At 59.6% G+C, this 15,268-nt stretch overlaps 1 protein-coding gene across 2 annotated transcripts in view; it reads left to right on the forward strand.

Moving 5' to 3' along the window:
• Ccdc85c (coiled-coil domain containing 85C) overlaps positions 1-15,268 on the forward strand; it is a 55,861-nt gene that overhangs the window by 25,873 nt on the left and 14,720 nt on the right. The window lies entirely within an intron of this gene.

The raw sequence follows: 15,268 nt of genomic DNA on the forward strand, positions 1-15,268 counted from the left end.
TTGTAGTGCAAAGGCCCTCCTTGGGTTCAGTTTCCAGTACTGGGGTGTCAGGTGGACTTTGTCCCTGGGGCTGTGGGATGGTGTAGCTCTGCTTCCTGCCTGACTTAACCCGTGCCAGGCCGCGACCAGTCCTGCCTCTGGAGGCTCAGTAGGTGTCCTGGTTGATGTGGGGACGAGAGGTTACAAAGCAGGAGCAGAGCGGTTGCAGAACAGCTGGCTGCACTCCGGGGCCAGCCCGGCCCTGCACCTCATGGGGCAATCCTGGAAGGCTCCGAGGAGGAGGGTACCTGGAGAGCACCCATGCCTTCCTGCAGAGCCCTATCCTGCTTGTGCATGGGTGCAGGCACGTGGGGGTCTTCTTGCTTCGCCGCTCCAGCCCCTTCCTAGCCCTGGCTGGCAGGAGCATGCAGGCTGGGTTTTCCTGGGAGGATGGGAGACTGGCACTAGGGTTCTGGGGTGTTCTCCAAAGGGGCTCATGGAGCACTATGGAGGGCAGCTTGGCAATCTTTGGACAGCCGCAAAGGGCACTTGCCAATGGCCTGTGTCCAGGCTGCCTGGGCAAATAGGGCCTGAAGTGGCTACGTGTGGGTATGGCCCTGGTGTCCTTGACAGAGCACCTGCGGCCCCCTGCACTGGGGCCCTAGATGAGCCCTGCATTCCCAACTCTGGATGGGCTGCGCCTCTCCCCCATGAGAGAGAGTGCTGGGGGTGCTGGCACGCTGAGGCCCACGGCGGGGGCGATTGATGTCTGCCGGCTGGCGAGCTCCGCACTGCTGTCTGTGCCAGCAACGTGGGAAGTGTGGTGCCCAGCGTCTTCCTGCTGTGCCCATGCCTTTCCTGTCTCCTCCCTGAGTCCCGAGGATGCAGTGTCCCCTGGTGATTCTGCCTGTCCCCTGGGGGATGTCCCTGCCCCAGGTACTCTAGGTGGCCCAGCCATGCTGAATGACGCCTGTGCTCCTGCGCTTGGGAGCAGGAGGTTGACACAGGACAGGGCAGGGCAGGACAGGGCGAGGGGCGGGGCGTGTGGCTTGGGCCAGTTCCCAGGTCTCCTGCCCACAGCCCTGCAGGGTCCGACAGCATGAGTGATTGGCTCACAGGGGCCACTGGCCATGCTGCGCCATCTGGCAGGGCTATTGTTGTCCACACAAAGGATGGAGCACGACGGGGCAGAGCTGGGGCCAAGGAGTGGACAGGGACACTGCCGGGGCTTCTGGCACACAGCCGGCCACTGAGCCATCCAGAGCTTTAGGTCTGTTTTATTGCTTCTTGGGCTGGGGTTGGGGGACTGGGAGGGACGGCTCTCCACCTCCAGGATCTCCAGCTAGAACCCTGGAAACCACTCTTGGTTCCAAGCTGATTTACTGCTCTGGTAAGATGCAAAGGCAGGTTTACGTGCTGGGTAATTAAGTGGTATTATAGACAGCTCCAGAGTAAGCGGCTGCTGTTTTAATAATTGAAATAAATGACCCCTTGACGGCTTCCCTGATCCGTACTGTTGCCCCTCAGTGTCAAGACCCTGGACAGACAGGATGGGTGTTGGGGTTTGTGCACACCTGTGGTGCACACTTGTGTAGGTGCACGAGTGTGTATGTACATGCGCATATGTGTGAGTGTATGCCTGTGTGCCCACGTGGGTATGTGAGTGTGCGTGTGCAAGTGCATACCTGTGTGTACATGTGTGTGTGTGCATACCTGTGTGTGCACGCATGCATGTATACAAGGGCTGCAAGGGGATGACCTCTTGTTTCCGTCAGAACCGGCAGGCAGTCAGCGTCTGGGTAAAGTTTCTTCATACCTGAGACCTGGCTGACTCCAGTGGGTTTTGGATGTTGCTTCCTGTGTGAACCTCAGTGGTGGCCAGGTGTGGTGTCGGGAGCTGGCGGCTTCTGCAGGCAAAGCCCAGTGCTGAGCCTGCATCCCCATGTCAGTCCTTGTCCTGTGCCTGTGCCGCCAGCCAAGCTCCTGTCGCAGACCTGGGTGGTGCTTTCTGATAAACAGAGGGTCTCAGCCGGCTTCGTGCCTTCACAGCCACTGCAGTGCCACGAGGATGGCAGAGGGCATCCCAGAGACACGATCATGGCCCTTAGAAGACGTCTGCCACTATTGTGAGGCCTGTGGTGCTGCCTGGCAGCCGTGGAGCATGCCTGGCTTTCTCCCTGCCCTGGTGAGCTCTGGGCTGGCACTGGATCCAGTACTGGTGATGCTCCCGGGGCCCAGCACTGTGGCTTCTGAGCTGTGTGGGTGCTGGGTCTGCCCACGGGGCCCTGCTGTGGTTCTCCAGGCTCTGGGTTCAAAGCCGCGCTCCCCCCCCCCGCCCCCTGCTGAGCCCACCAGCTCAAAAGCGTTTCTGTGATGTTCATTTCCTTTCTTTTTGCCATGCTGCAGATGGAACTCAGGAGCCCCCAACACTCAGCACTGGGTGAGGCTAGCGCTCTACCACTGAGCTGCACCCCACCCCCTGAGCGCCTTTTTAAGCCGTCTAAATGGAGTCCCGCCAGAGTTGTTTGGTTGCCGGGGTAACCCGCCCAAGCTGGCCAGGACCCAGCACTCACGCAGACGCAGATGTGCTGTTTAATTCTGTGGCAGCAGGGGGAAGGTCGCACTTGGACAGTCACTTTCTAAATGACCTGGGGGGGGGGGAGTGGGTCACTGGACAGGGAAATCAGTCTTGTGTCCCCTGTGCCACCCTCTGAGCCTGGAAAAGGGGCTTGGAGCTCTTTGGGGGTGGCAGGGCTCAGGCTCAAGGCTTGGGGCTGATTGTGAGCTGGGGTGAGCTGATTGTGGGCTGGGATTGGGGCAGAGCGGGAGGGCCTTGAAAGTCCCCAAAGCCCTCCTGGGCTTGGGGAGCTGGGATGCTCCCTGGGGCTGCAAGGTGGTGACTTGGGGGTCTCTTCCGGCTCCCCTTCTGCCAGGTGTGGGGCTGCATTGCCCAGCACCAAAGCAGGGAGCCCCAGGAGCCCCACACTGCCTGCTGTAGAGTGAAGCGGGACCAGCTTAAAGTGACCAATTGAGAAAGACATAATGGGGTCACATTGAGGGGCCTCCCGAGCAGAGACAGGGAGCCCCAGAGGCCCTGGAGCCGAGGAGGTGGGGCCTGAGTGTGGGGTTCCCCATGCTGGGCTGACTAGGAGTGACCAGCTGAGCCGTACCTGGGGGCTGTGGCCAGGCTTTTGCATCAGGACTCCAGGGAGGGGACTTTCGTTACCTGCAACTGTGGGAACTTAAGAAGAGCTTGTATCCTGGCAAGGATTGGCCTTGTGCTGCCCAGCCCCCATGCCAGTGAAGGGCAGTGGGACGCACGGATGGCCTGGTTTCCAGTGGAGCGGACAGGGTGCCCCTGAGTATTCCCGGAGGAGGGAGCCAGGCATGGACCCCTTGGCCACAGTGGAGGCTGGGCCAGTGCCTGGGCCATGACTGCTGCCACCCAGGGGCTATGTGCTGGTCGGAAGTGACAGGTTTTAAAGGCTGGGTTTCCTGGGACCCAGAGGAAACAGCTTCTGCCTGGTCATAAGGCCCAGGGGTCCTAGGGCTGGATCTCCCTGCCCGATTTGGGGGTCTTTTGACATCTCCCTTTCAGAAACTCTTCTGACCTTGGGTCTAGGAGGCTTGGGACAGTGTGGCCTGTTGGGGGCCCAAGGTGAGTGTCAGCAAAGCTTCCCAGAGAGACCACCTGTCTCCAGGGTGCAGCTCAGTGGTAGAGTGGCTTAGCATGTGCAAGGCCCTGGGGTCTATCCCTACCTCCCCCAAAATGATAATGCTGGATGTGGCCAAGGGGTGCTGGGTCCACGCCTGGCTCCCCCCGCCCTGGGAATACTCAGGGGGCACACACCTGTATCTCAGCACATGGAGGCTGAGGCAGGAGGATTTCTGTGAGTTTGAGGCCAACCCGGGTTATATACTGAGTTCAAAGCCAGCCTGAACTATATATTGAGACCCTGTCTAAAAAATGTTTAGTAAAAGGATGTTATGGTTTAGGTCTAAAATTGGCCTCCAGAAGTCTCCTATCTGGGGGTACAGCATGGTTGGAAGAGGTGAGTCCCTGGGGTGTGACCCGGAAGGGTATATTCTTGTCCTTAGGTCCTTCCTGGCTTCCTGTCCTGGTGTGGGCAGCTTCCTTTCCTCAACCCTTCCACTGTTGGAGCCACGACATGGACGGAACCCACTGAAGCCGTGAGCCTGAGTAGACCTGCCCTGTATAGCCCAGTGTTAGGTATTACGACCCTGGGACAGGAAGATGACTACAAGGAAAGTGTGACGGGGACTCTGCGTACCTTCACCAGAGCCACCCGCTGGTCGTGCCCCGTGTCCTCCTCCTCTCCTGCCTCTGTGGTCTTCTTCTTTTCTCCCTGGTCCACGTACACTGTGTCCACTGCCAGCGTCTGGGCATTTGTCTTGGGAACAAGGACTTGCGTGTCCACAATAGCCTGGCGCCTGTGGGGAAACCTGATGTGGACAGGCACCTCGCTCCAGACTGATTCTCCCCAAATCCAGGGCCACATGTGGGGTCCTCACCCCCCATCCCTCAGAGCCCTGCCGCCCTTCCTGTCAGTGTCCAGCGCGGTCAGGCGGTGCTCTGAGGACAGCTTACTCCCTGCGTCTCTGTAAATAACAACAAACCCATGGGGGTGCTGGGAGACGTTATGGGTGTCTTTGCCTTTTTATGTTTTGTGTAGTGCTGGGGATGGAACTCAGGCCTGGTGCCTGCTGGCCATGTGTGCAGCCCCTCTGCTGGCCCTGTGCGGCCAGCACCTTGGGCTCGGCAGAGACTGAGGACCAGTCTGTCAGACCCCTGACTCCGTCCATCCTTCCTCACCCCTGTCCTGGCTGGTCTCCTGGCGGGACCCTTGCATGGGTGCTTTTAAAGAAGCCAGTGTGGATTCATAAAATGGGGATTTTATTTTGCCCACCAGCGTGGCCATCCCTGGCTTTCATCATCAGGGTCACTGTCACCCAGTCAGGACAAACAGCTGGCTCTGTGCCGGCATGGAGGAGGACTTGGTGGCCCAGGTGTCTGCCCTTCCACAGTTTCTGGGAGCCCTGTTCCTCCTGTGGCCCTGGGAAGTTGGCAGATGCCATAGGGTGCTTGGCTGCCCCGGTTGGTAGGAGAGCTGGGGACAGGTGACTTATGGGCCCCTCTCCCTGGTTCTGAGCGTCCCCTCCCAGGGCCTCGCACATGTCCCTGTGGAGACAGGATGTGGCTGTTCCCTGTCACCTGTGGTGTGATGCCACACCCTGCCCCTCCTGCCTCACCCATGCAGGGCAATCCTGCAAGACTTGGAGGCCTGTTTGCTCTAGTTAGTAACCAAACATTGACCTCATCCTGGCCCGGCCCTCTCCTGACCTTTGGGTCAGTTCTGCTTTGTATCTTTCTTAAAGCAACACAGCTCATGGCAGGTGCTGGGCTTGCTGCTTCTGCGAGCCATGCCCACCTGTGCCCACCCACAGGTGCCACCCATGCCACAAGGCTCCTCAGAGCTGTTGCAACTCCCCTGAGATCCAGAGTAGGGAGGGAACCTGCTCAGGGCCACACAGCAAGGAGGTGGCTGGCCAGGACTTGAGCCCAGCCCCTCACACAGGGACGCGACTCTGTACTGTTTACTCCAGGTGGCCTCTGCCCCTGTGGGACAGGAGCTGAGCCTGGAACCTTCTCAGACCCGGCGGGTGTGTCCTGTTGACAGGGTCCTCAGTGGACAGCTTGGCTCTGTCCCTGTGCTGTGTGGGGCTGTGTGCCTCCAGAGGCTTGTACAGCTGCAGGAGGACGAGGGTGACCGGGAGTCTCGGTCCATGCCCTGTGCCTGCCACATGATCTCAGTCTGCAGAAGCTTGTGGACTGCTCAGGCCTCCCTTATCAGAACGGTCCCAGGCTGCAGGACCACGTGATTTTGGGCTGGGCCACCTCTGCAGTGGCACTGGAGCCAGGGGGCCGGCACTCCTGGGTGCTCAAGCAGGGAGTGGTGTGGACGGAGGAGCTGACCCTCAGCCGTGTGGGTGGGCAGGGTGAGTGTACAGCAGGCCGGGCTCAGCTTCTCCCCTCCCAGGGCCCAGGGCTGCAGGAGGACAGGGCGGTGGTCCCTCTGCTCCTGTGTCTGCCAACCTCCGCCAGGGGATGGGCCAGGGCGCAGTTCCTGGCACAGCTGGGGCAGCCGCTCCTGTGGATGGACCTGCCCACATCTGGGGCCACGCCTTCACTCTGACCCCAGCTGCCCAGCCGGCCTGCACCTGTCCTGCCCACGCAGCCTGTGGCAGCTTGGAGGCCACCTTTCTTCTTCCTCTTCCTCTTCTTTCTCTTCTCCTCCTCCCTGTGTCACTGTGGATAGGACTGGTCCAAAGGACAGTGACTCTGGCTGTGTGTCTGGAGAGGCCGCTGGGCTGGGAGTCACTGGGTGAGGGGTCAATGCAGGTCGGGCTGGGACACGTGGACGCTGGGCTGCCACATCCCCAGGTCCCTCCCTCAAGTCTCTGCAGCTGTGCGTGCTTCCACTCGGGAGCCCCGAGGGTCTCACTGTACCCGGGGGACCCCAACCTGGGTGGATGCTCTGGCGCAGACCTCCAAGTGCCTTTGTGTCCAGTGCTGTTCCCTCCTTGAGGGATCTGGCCCTGGCTCCATCCCAGAACCTCGAAAGAATCCACCCCCGGTGACCCCGGCCAGCCCAGGCCCTGTCCGCCTCCTTGCCAGTGGAGCCTATGGCTATGGGGCTGAGGGCCTAGATGGACTGTGGTCCTCCTGCCCTGGCCTCCCCCCTGGAGGCCTCCTTCCAGTTTGCTGTACCCTGTAGCTGTCAGAGCAGACCTGCAGGGGCCTTGGGCTGAGGACAGCCTCCGTGGCCCTCCAGACGCTGTTCAAGGCATCCGTGGCTCCTGGTCCTCGCCGCCTGTGTGTCCAGCCCACGTTTCTGGCCTGGGTCTCTCCTCTTGCTTCCCTCCTTTCTCCTCTCCTGGCTCCTGTCTCTGTTTGTGGCTGGGTGAGGCCTGGGCAGCCTCCCCCACCCTGTATCCTAGGCCGGTGGCTCAGCTGCCCCCCGCCACTTGCTCCCCTGCCCAGTCCCCGCGTGGCCTCCCCAGAGCCTGGGAGAGTGGGCTGTGTGTGGCTGGGCGGGGGTCGGCTCTGGCATCCGTGTGGCCCCTGTGCCTCTTGTGCCCCTGCCCAGCCCTGGGACTCACCGGGGTGGCAGAATCTCCTGTGCTCCTCAGGGAAGCAGCCTGGTGTGTCCTGCATCAGGACCATGGCCAGTGTCATGGCCCAGGACCCCTTGCTCAGCAGAGGTCTCAGGTCAAAGTGGAGAAGGGGAGGTTGGCTTCACAATGCCACGCATGCCATGTGATGCTGCTCACGTGGTCTTGTCCCCATGAGGTGGGCAGTGACCTCCCTACGCCAGGCCTGCGGGGTGGCGCCTAGGGAACCGAGGGCAGTGGAGGAAGGGTTCTGGTGGCCCAGCCCGGAGGCAAGTGCACCATGGGTGGCCGAGAGGGTACCTGGGGTGCTGGCAGCTGGAGCCGGGGTGCGGGAAGGATCGTGCTTCCGTGGGGTGAGGTCCCCAGTCTCCAGGCTTTGGGCCAGTGCTCGCAGACCCGGTGCCTCTGCATCCCCACATCTGCCTGGAGACCTGGAGTCACATGCCATGACTCTGTCCCTGTGTTCGTATAAGTGGCTGCCGTCACACATGTCGGGGGCCTTGGTGGCCCCCATGACTTAAGGGTTTTATTTTTCACTTTCAGAGTCCACAAGGGCAAAAAGCCCGCTGCCTTCCCTTCTGGAGTGAAGTGTCCCTTCTGTGTGTTCTCTTCTCTCCCAGCTTCCGGAGGCCACCTGAGGGCCTCTGTGGTGGAGTGATTGTTACCTGCCCTGTCCTCCAGGGTCACGGTGCATCTGTCCTCAACTGGGAAAAGCTCTGTGTGTGTGTGTGTTTGTTTGAGACAGGGTCTCACTATGCAGTTCAGGCTGCCTTGAGCTCACTTTGTAGCCCAGTCTGGTCTGGAATTGTCAATGATCCTCCTGCCTCAGCCTCCTGAGTGCTGGAATTATTCCTGGCTACAGCTCCCCATTTTAAGAGTCTCTGGCAGCAGGGCTGCCCATTCTGCACCCATGCCCTTGATCTCATGGGCAGTGTCCCTTTCATCCCTCTAGGGATGTCCAATAGCCTCAGGAATCAAGCTGGGCCTCTTGGGGGGGGCAATATGATTATCCTGACTACAGTGGGAGACTATCCAGAGCAAGATTGTAGGGGGAAACTGAGGCCTGGGCTGGCGTGGAGGGTGATGGTGGCCTGGAGCTCCTGGGTGGGTTTCTCCCTGATGCCACATTGCCCCTTCCGAAGGGACACCGGGCCCCTGTGGCGTTCACAGCTTCCCCCCTGGGATGGGATGGCCTTCCTTTGTCCTCTCTGGAGAGCGCCCTGCCCTGGAGCCCTGGAGCCCTGGAGCTCTGCCTGACCTGTAGGGCGAGTGCCACCCACTTTGGTCCACCTGAAGGAGGATACCCAGTTGGCCATCCCCATGTGGCATCTGCGTCACTTCCCACCAGGCAGGTCCTCGCCACCCTGCCTAATTGCAGGGCCACTGTCCTGGGGTAAGCTGAGTCGAGTCCCTGCTGTGATCTCTGTGTACCACAGCCACCTCCTCCTCCTTCTCCAGGCTTCACCAAAGTCACAGAGCAGGTGGGGACAGAGTGGGGACTTGCTGTGGTCCCTGGTCCTGGTAGGTGGCTTTCCGTCTCCCAGGACCTCTCTCCTGAGGACTTGCCACACACTGCTGTTCGGTGGCTCTGAGCTGCTCCCTCGGGGGCAGGTGGCATCAGCTAAGGCCACTGTGGGGGACATCTGTTTTCACAGCAGTCTGGGACTCGGAGCCTGGGAGGTGGCATCGGGGCACCAGGAGGTCTGGGAGGTCTTGGGCTGCCGAGAGGGTTCTCCTTGACTTGCTTTTTATTACTAAACACGTAGGAAGTGGTCAGTGTGGGGAGCGATGAGAAGAGGGCGCACTGCCCAGCGTCCTTATCAGGCTGTCAGCAGTAGAGCCTTAGTGCGGCTCCATTCCTCTGGTAGAAGTGGTGCCTGGTGGCATCTCCCCGAGTGCCACCCCCCTCCCCGCCCCCCGGAGCACGGGCAGGCGTCCGTGGCAGTGCAGGAGGACGGGGCACAGACTTGAGTTTCGTGTTGGTGGCATCCCGTGTGCTTTGAGGACTTGCTGCCCGCCACTCCCTGAGTTTCCCAGACAAGTCCCGTGCACTTGGGTACTGTGGCTGGCCTCATTTTGTCTCGGTGTAGCATTTCTTCACTGGTCTCCCCGGAGGACATCAGGTGTTTCCAGACCTTGGCGGCTGCGGCCGGGTGCACACACCTAGGTGCTGGGGTTCCTCTCCAGTCGCCCCGAGGCCCCTGGGGCTGAAGCCTCGCCTCATCTCCTGCCGCAGTCTGTATGTCCTCCTGAGCATGTGGCTGGCATCTGGTCACCTGCATGGTGGCCGCTCGGTTCCTGGCCAGTGACTCCCCTCCACCTGTGCTTCCGTATGGTGAAATGGTCCCATATGCCATTTGTGCCTTCTGGGACATGGCTTTGCCCAGGGACCAGGCGTCTTCTAACTGCCCACATCGCTGTTGCCAGGCAGGGTTGGGTTTTTTGTTTTGTTTTGTTTTATTTTTCAGGCAGATTCTTAATATTCATACATTTGGGTTGGACAGTTCCTGTTTGTTTTTTTCTTGATTAAAAACATCCTTTGCTATCTGCAAGTTCATTTCAAAAAAACCCTGATAAACATCAGCTTTATTGAGATACAGTTCACACGCTACCCTGGGTGAATAAGTGCATGTGTCTGTATGTCTGTATCTGTGTACACTGATTGTGTGTGTACATGCGTGCACATACATGTGAGTATGCAGGTCGTGGTTTTTATTCTGGTCGCTGAGCTGTGCCAGTATCGCTGTCATCTAACCCCACATCGTCCCCATCGCCCCGGAAGGAAGACCACACGGTTGTCAGGCACTCTGTCCCCTCCCCGGCCCTGCCCCAGGACACCGCTGATCTTCCCGTCTCCGGCCGAGGGCTGTATTCTGGGCAGTTCATGGGAACAGCGTCTCACAGCGCATGGCCTGTGATGTCAGGATTTCTTCCTGTGGCCCAAAGTCATCAAGGTTTGTCCATGATGTCACATGTGTTGCAAAAGCATTTTAGTTTTTTGTTTTTTTTTTTGCGGCACTGAGGGCCCAAGCTGTGTATGGGTGCCCCGCCCCAAGCCAAGTCCTCAGTCCCTTCTGTTTTTATTTCGAGACAAGGTTTCACTAAGTTGCTCAGGCCGGCCTTGAACTTGCAGCAGTCTTCCTACTTAAACCTTCTAAAGTGCTGAGATTGTCTTAAAGGTTTTTTCCCCCCTCTTTTTGGGACAGGGTTGCACTATGCAGTTCAGGCTGGCCTTGATCTCACTTTGTAGGCCAAGCTGGTCTTGAACCTGCAGCAATCCTCTTGCCTCAGCCTCCCCCAGGGCTGGGATGACAGGCTTGTGCCACCACACCTGGCTCTTAAAGTTGTTTTTTGCACAGAATTCTCCTGCCTTCCTGGAACTGCTTTCTGTGTGGGGTGAGGTTGGGGTCCGGTTCTACTCTTTTCTGCTTGGAGACCCATTGCCGTGCTGGCCCTTTCCCTGCAGGTGCAGAGGACCACTGGCCACACCCCATGTGTGCTCTGGCCACATGCCTACTACGTGGTTTTGCCATCTCGGCCTGGAATCCCCACACGGCTTGGGGAGCTTTTGTACCCCCGGGTCCTGCTGCCTGGCTTGGAGGAATTGCCCGTTTTCAGTGCATCTGAAATGCTCCAGATATCTGGCCACCGAGCACTGTCCCGATGCTTCCTGGGCGTGGGAAGGCTGCCCGAGCCCCTCTCCTGCTCTTCAGTCCCTCTCACTGGCCTGCGGTGCAGCTTCCGACCTTGCCTCCTGTGGTTCCCCACGTGCCAGCCGCCCTTGACTGTCCTTTCCTGAGCGTGCACCGCAGGTCACTTCTCCACCTGTGCACGCAGCCACTTGTGTCCGGGCACCCAACCCTCCTGCACCTCCCCTCTCCTGGACCCTGGCCCTGGAGGGCTGCACGGCAGGGTCGTTCACAGCTTGTCTGGCACATGGCAGGGATGGGTGTCTAGCAGTGACAGTATCCTTCTGGCCTCCTTTATGCTGAGAGAGGCCTGGGTCCATCTGCTGCCTCGCTGGACTCGGAGTTGTGTTTGCAACCTTCGGGCCTCGCCGTCATCCCTGCCACTGTGCTATGGCTGCTGCGGGTTTCGACCAGGAGGCTGGGCCCTGGGGAAGGCGGCCCAGAGGAGGGGAGGAGCTGGCAGTGCCCACGCATTGTGGACCCAAGGCCCCCATCCAAGCCCTGAGAACCTTTAAGATGTCCCTGACGCTGTCCAGCCCTTGAGAGTCCAATGTGATCGGTTCAGGAAGAAAACAGAAGGGCCAGGGAGCATATGCAGCGGGTCCCTGGGGTGAGAAGTGGCACGTGACTGCCATGCAGGTGGGCGCCCTGCCAGCGTGGCCAGCTCCTGTCCAGAAGTGGACAGGCGCACTGACATCCTTGCTGGTCACGAGTGACACTGTCACCTGCCCCATCAGCGGCGTGAAGACACTGACACCAAGTGTGGGAAGGGATTCTTGTCTCCCATGTCCCCTGGTTAGTGGTGGTCTCATGATTTTTGTTTGACTCGTTGGGTTTCCTGAGCAGAGACGGAGGAGGATGCACTGTGGTGACTCAGGGGACTGACCACCCATCCCCTCATGTGACAGCATTCCAGATGAGCTGGGCTGGGGCAGAGCTTCCCCGAGTTTGCTCCCGAGTTCACCATAGCAGTGAAGCCTTATTGCTTGTTGTGGAATTAAACTTGAGTGTCCCTGAGGGCCTTTGGGTCCCCAAAGCCAGAGAAGGACAGGCTGGTGTGTGGGAGTCACCAGCTTGGAGCAGAGCAGTGCTCAGCACCCAAGGGACAGACAACAGCAGGGCGATGGGAGTGCTCCTCGGGAAGGGCTGAGTGGCCGCTGCGATGCCTCGCTGGTGCACCTGACGTGTGTCTCCTCCCCAGGTCCCTGCTGATCGCTAGTAGGGCTGTGTAGGCCGAGAGGCAGGCCCTGGCCTGGCCCTCCGTTCTGGCCCTGTTGGCTTGAGAGGTGTCGGGGTCGGGTGGCAGAGGGGCTGTGGAGCCTGCAGGCTGCTTTGATGGGGCCCTGCCACCCTCACAGTGCACAGCTGGTGACATGCAGGGGCAAAGGGCTTAGAGAAAAAGTCAGCATCTTCCAGAGTCCCAGATGGCACAGAAAGTGGCGAAGGCAGGGTCTGGCAGGAATCAGCCTGTGGGTCCCCAGACTTGGTTACCTGCAGTGGCGGGAAAGTCACTCTCTCTCTGAGCTCAGTGCCAGCTCACATGCCTCTGCGCCCCGCCTAGGAGCAATTCCTGTGGCCTCTCCTGGGGGCCACGCCCAGGCACCTGCCACTCACTGGGAGCCACTGAGCAGGTGACTCCCCAGGACAGCGCTGCCCTCTTCCCTTCCCACCTTGCTGCCCTGCTCCTTGGCTGGGCCTGGACTCCCTGGGGCCACCTCGGAGGCCCCGGGTCCTCATTCCTGCCTCGGGTCAGCTGCAGGGGCATCCAGGCCCAGAGGGCTGGCGGGAGTGGCCACAGGGGCCTGTGCCTAGTCCCTAGTTCCTGTCATCGATGTGTCAAAGCCTGGAGAGGAAGCTGGGGGTGACATCACCTCACCAGGCAGGAAACCTGGCCAGGAAGGGCAGCGTGGTCCAGCTCCCACAGGGTCTCACCACTTCTGCAAAGGCAGATTAACCTGGTGGTCACCAGCAGGACCTCATGCAGGGGGTCTTTGGATGGGGCCGAAATAGTGCCCGTGGGGAGGGACCTGGCAGACTTGCAGGGACCTGGGAACCCCACCCCAGGCGTGGTGAAGCTCTCGGAAGTGGGACACACAGAAGCTGGATGGGGCTCCTGGGAGAGTTGTCCCGATAGGCCCTGGGGTGTGTCAAGGGGACACCTTGGCCTTCCGTGGTCACCTGTGCCAGCAGCTGGGCCGGGTGGTGACGCTTCCTCCCTCGTGGCTGCAGCTCTCATTACCGCCAGTCCTGGGATTAATTTAATTACACACTCATCGCCTGGCAGCTGGGCGTTGCCCGGTGAGGTCACAGGTTTTGAGGCTGCGGGGAGGATGGACCTCAGGGAGCCAGGCTCCTTTTGGGCCCGCAGCCCCCCGGGAGGGTCCCCTCAATGTCATTGTCCCTCACTGTTCCTGACCGGCCAGTTCTGGCATTGTGAAGAGCCGGGCTTGGGTAGGGACTGGGTCAGATGTGAAAGCCGTAAAAGTTCAGTGACCACAGCGCAGGGCAGGCGGGAAAGCGGCAGGCGCTGCCGTCGAGTTCATTGTCACGTTTACAAAAGGAAGCACTGGGTTCCTTGAAAACCACAAGAAAGGAGAGGAAGGAAAACACATCTCTCGTTCCCTCATATTTCCACATACATTTTTTTCCCTAAATTTATTTCACTGCCTAGATATTTTTAAATGTAGCAGCCGTTAGGCAAATCATTCTGGGTCCGGTCCTCCCCGCTGGCATTTGGAGTGTTTCTCAGTATTGTGCGGGACAGAAACTGGTCCTCAGCATCATTTTCATAATGACAGGGTGGAACGCGCAGTGATTGTGGGACAAATCGTTGCTGCCAGTTTTGGCCATCGTGACTCTGCCTGCAATCCTCATAATTAAAATTAATTTTTCGGGGTAGATTCCATTAGAATGACTGTGTGGTTAGAGATGCTTTTGAGCCTGTTATTATTATCATTTTTTGAAATAAAACCTCAGCAAACCCTGTGGCTGACGTATATCCTGTTCCCTGCAGTGGCGGGGCAGGGGCAGGTTGACCTGAGCGGATGGTTTCTTGGGGACGGTGCCTGGGTTTGGACTTTGGTTGTGACCTCTGGTCGGTGCACACAAGGGGCTGCTTGGGGGTGCTGGGTGGCCTGTGAATAGCACACTTGTCCCTTTTCTTGGAGACACCACCCCACCCCTTGCCCCATGTGGTCCAGTGGATGTTGGGGTGTCTGTGTTTAACTCGGGGGTCTTTGGAATGTGCATGACCTGCTGCTGCCCAGAGGCCCCTGTGGACAGGATGCAGGACATATGGGTCTGGGGATCCCAGGCTGCACCCCATTTCCTGTCCCAGGCTCAGAGGGGCTCAGTGTGTCCTGAACACTCAGCCTTTCCCCGCTAGGTCTGTCTGTGTGTGAGGCCAGTGTGGCAGCCTTGTTGCATGGACAGATGGTGTGTAAACTGAGGGTGTGTACAGCTGTAGCCACTGGGGCTGGGCAGGTCCAGCATGGACAGGCCACGGGTCAGCTTATTGCCACCCTTCCTGGAAATGGGCCAGGGTCAGTCACCTCACCTGTGGGGGCCTTGCTTCTGTAGCTTGGTAGGGAGCTGGGAGTGGGGCGTGGGGGCCCACCTGAGCTGCTGGGTGCCAGAGGCAGATGTCACCCTGAGTGGGCTGGGCCAGCCTTGCTCCTGGGAGCTGCCCTCATTGGTCTCTGAACCCCACATTCCTGAGCGATGACCAGGGAGGCGGCCGAAGGAAGGTCTGACTTGCAGCTCCTCGCCCTATACCCGGCTGCCCTGCAGGGCTGGATGGACGCACTGCTGGGCCCTGTGGCCTGGGCTGAGTGGAGGGGGCTCTTGAGGGTTCCCATGTACACTTGGGGGAGAGGTGGCCCATAGTAGTGGGCCAAGGGCCCAGGAAATGGGCACCCGCGTGGGTAGGGGTCCTGGGAAGTCGCAGCCAGGCCCCAGTGTGGGAAGCACCCACACATCCTGGTGACCTCTGTCCTTGCCAGCCCCCATATCTGTGCCGTGTTGGAGGCTGAGGCTGAGAGACGGCCGGGGGCGCTGGTGGGCAGGGCTGTGGGTGGGTCCTCCACCGTTCCCACATGGTGACCCTGGCTCATCCTCAGCTGTACCGGAGCCCGCTAGCAGCCCAGAACAGTGAAGCGTAAGGGGCCTGTTCCCCAGCTTCAGTTCCCTGCGGTGACCACTGCTGCCTCTGAGATCAGGGGGTGGTGACACAAACCCAGGAAGACCCTGCTTCCTGTGGGGGCTCAGTATAGAAGATGGGGGCACAGCCGTGGTTGTGGACAGGTCCCAGCTGGTACCTGGGCCCTGCGACTTATGACAAGAGATGTGGTTGTCTGTCCTTCACTGCTGACCCTGTGGTCACCCGATGCGGTACCTGGATGTGCCGT

The sequence above is a fragment of the Cavia porcellus genome, unplaced genomic scaffold (assembly GCF_034190915.1).
Source record: "Cavia porcellus strain 051 isolate PalLab524CR breed Dunkin Hartley unplaced genomic scaffold, mCavPor4.1 scaffold_31, whole genome shotgun sequence".
Taxonomy (NCBI): Eukaryota; Metazoa; Chordata; class Mammalia; order Rodentia; family Caviidae; genus Cavia; species Cavia porcellus.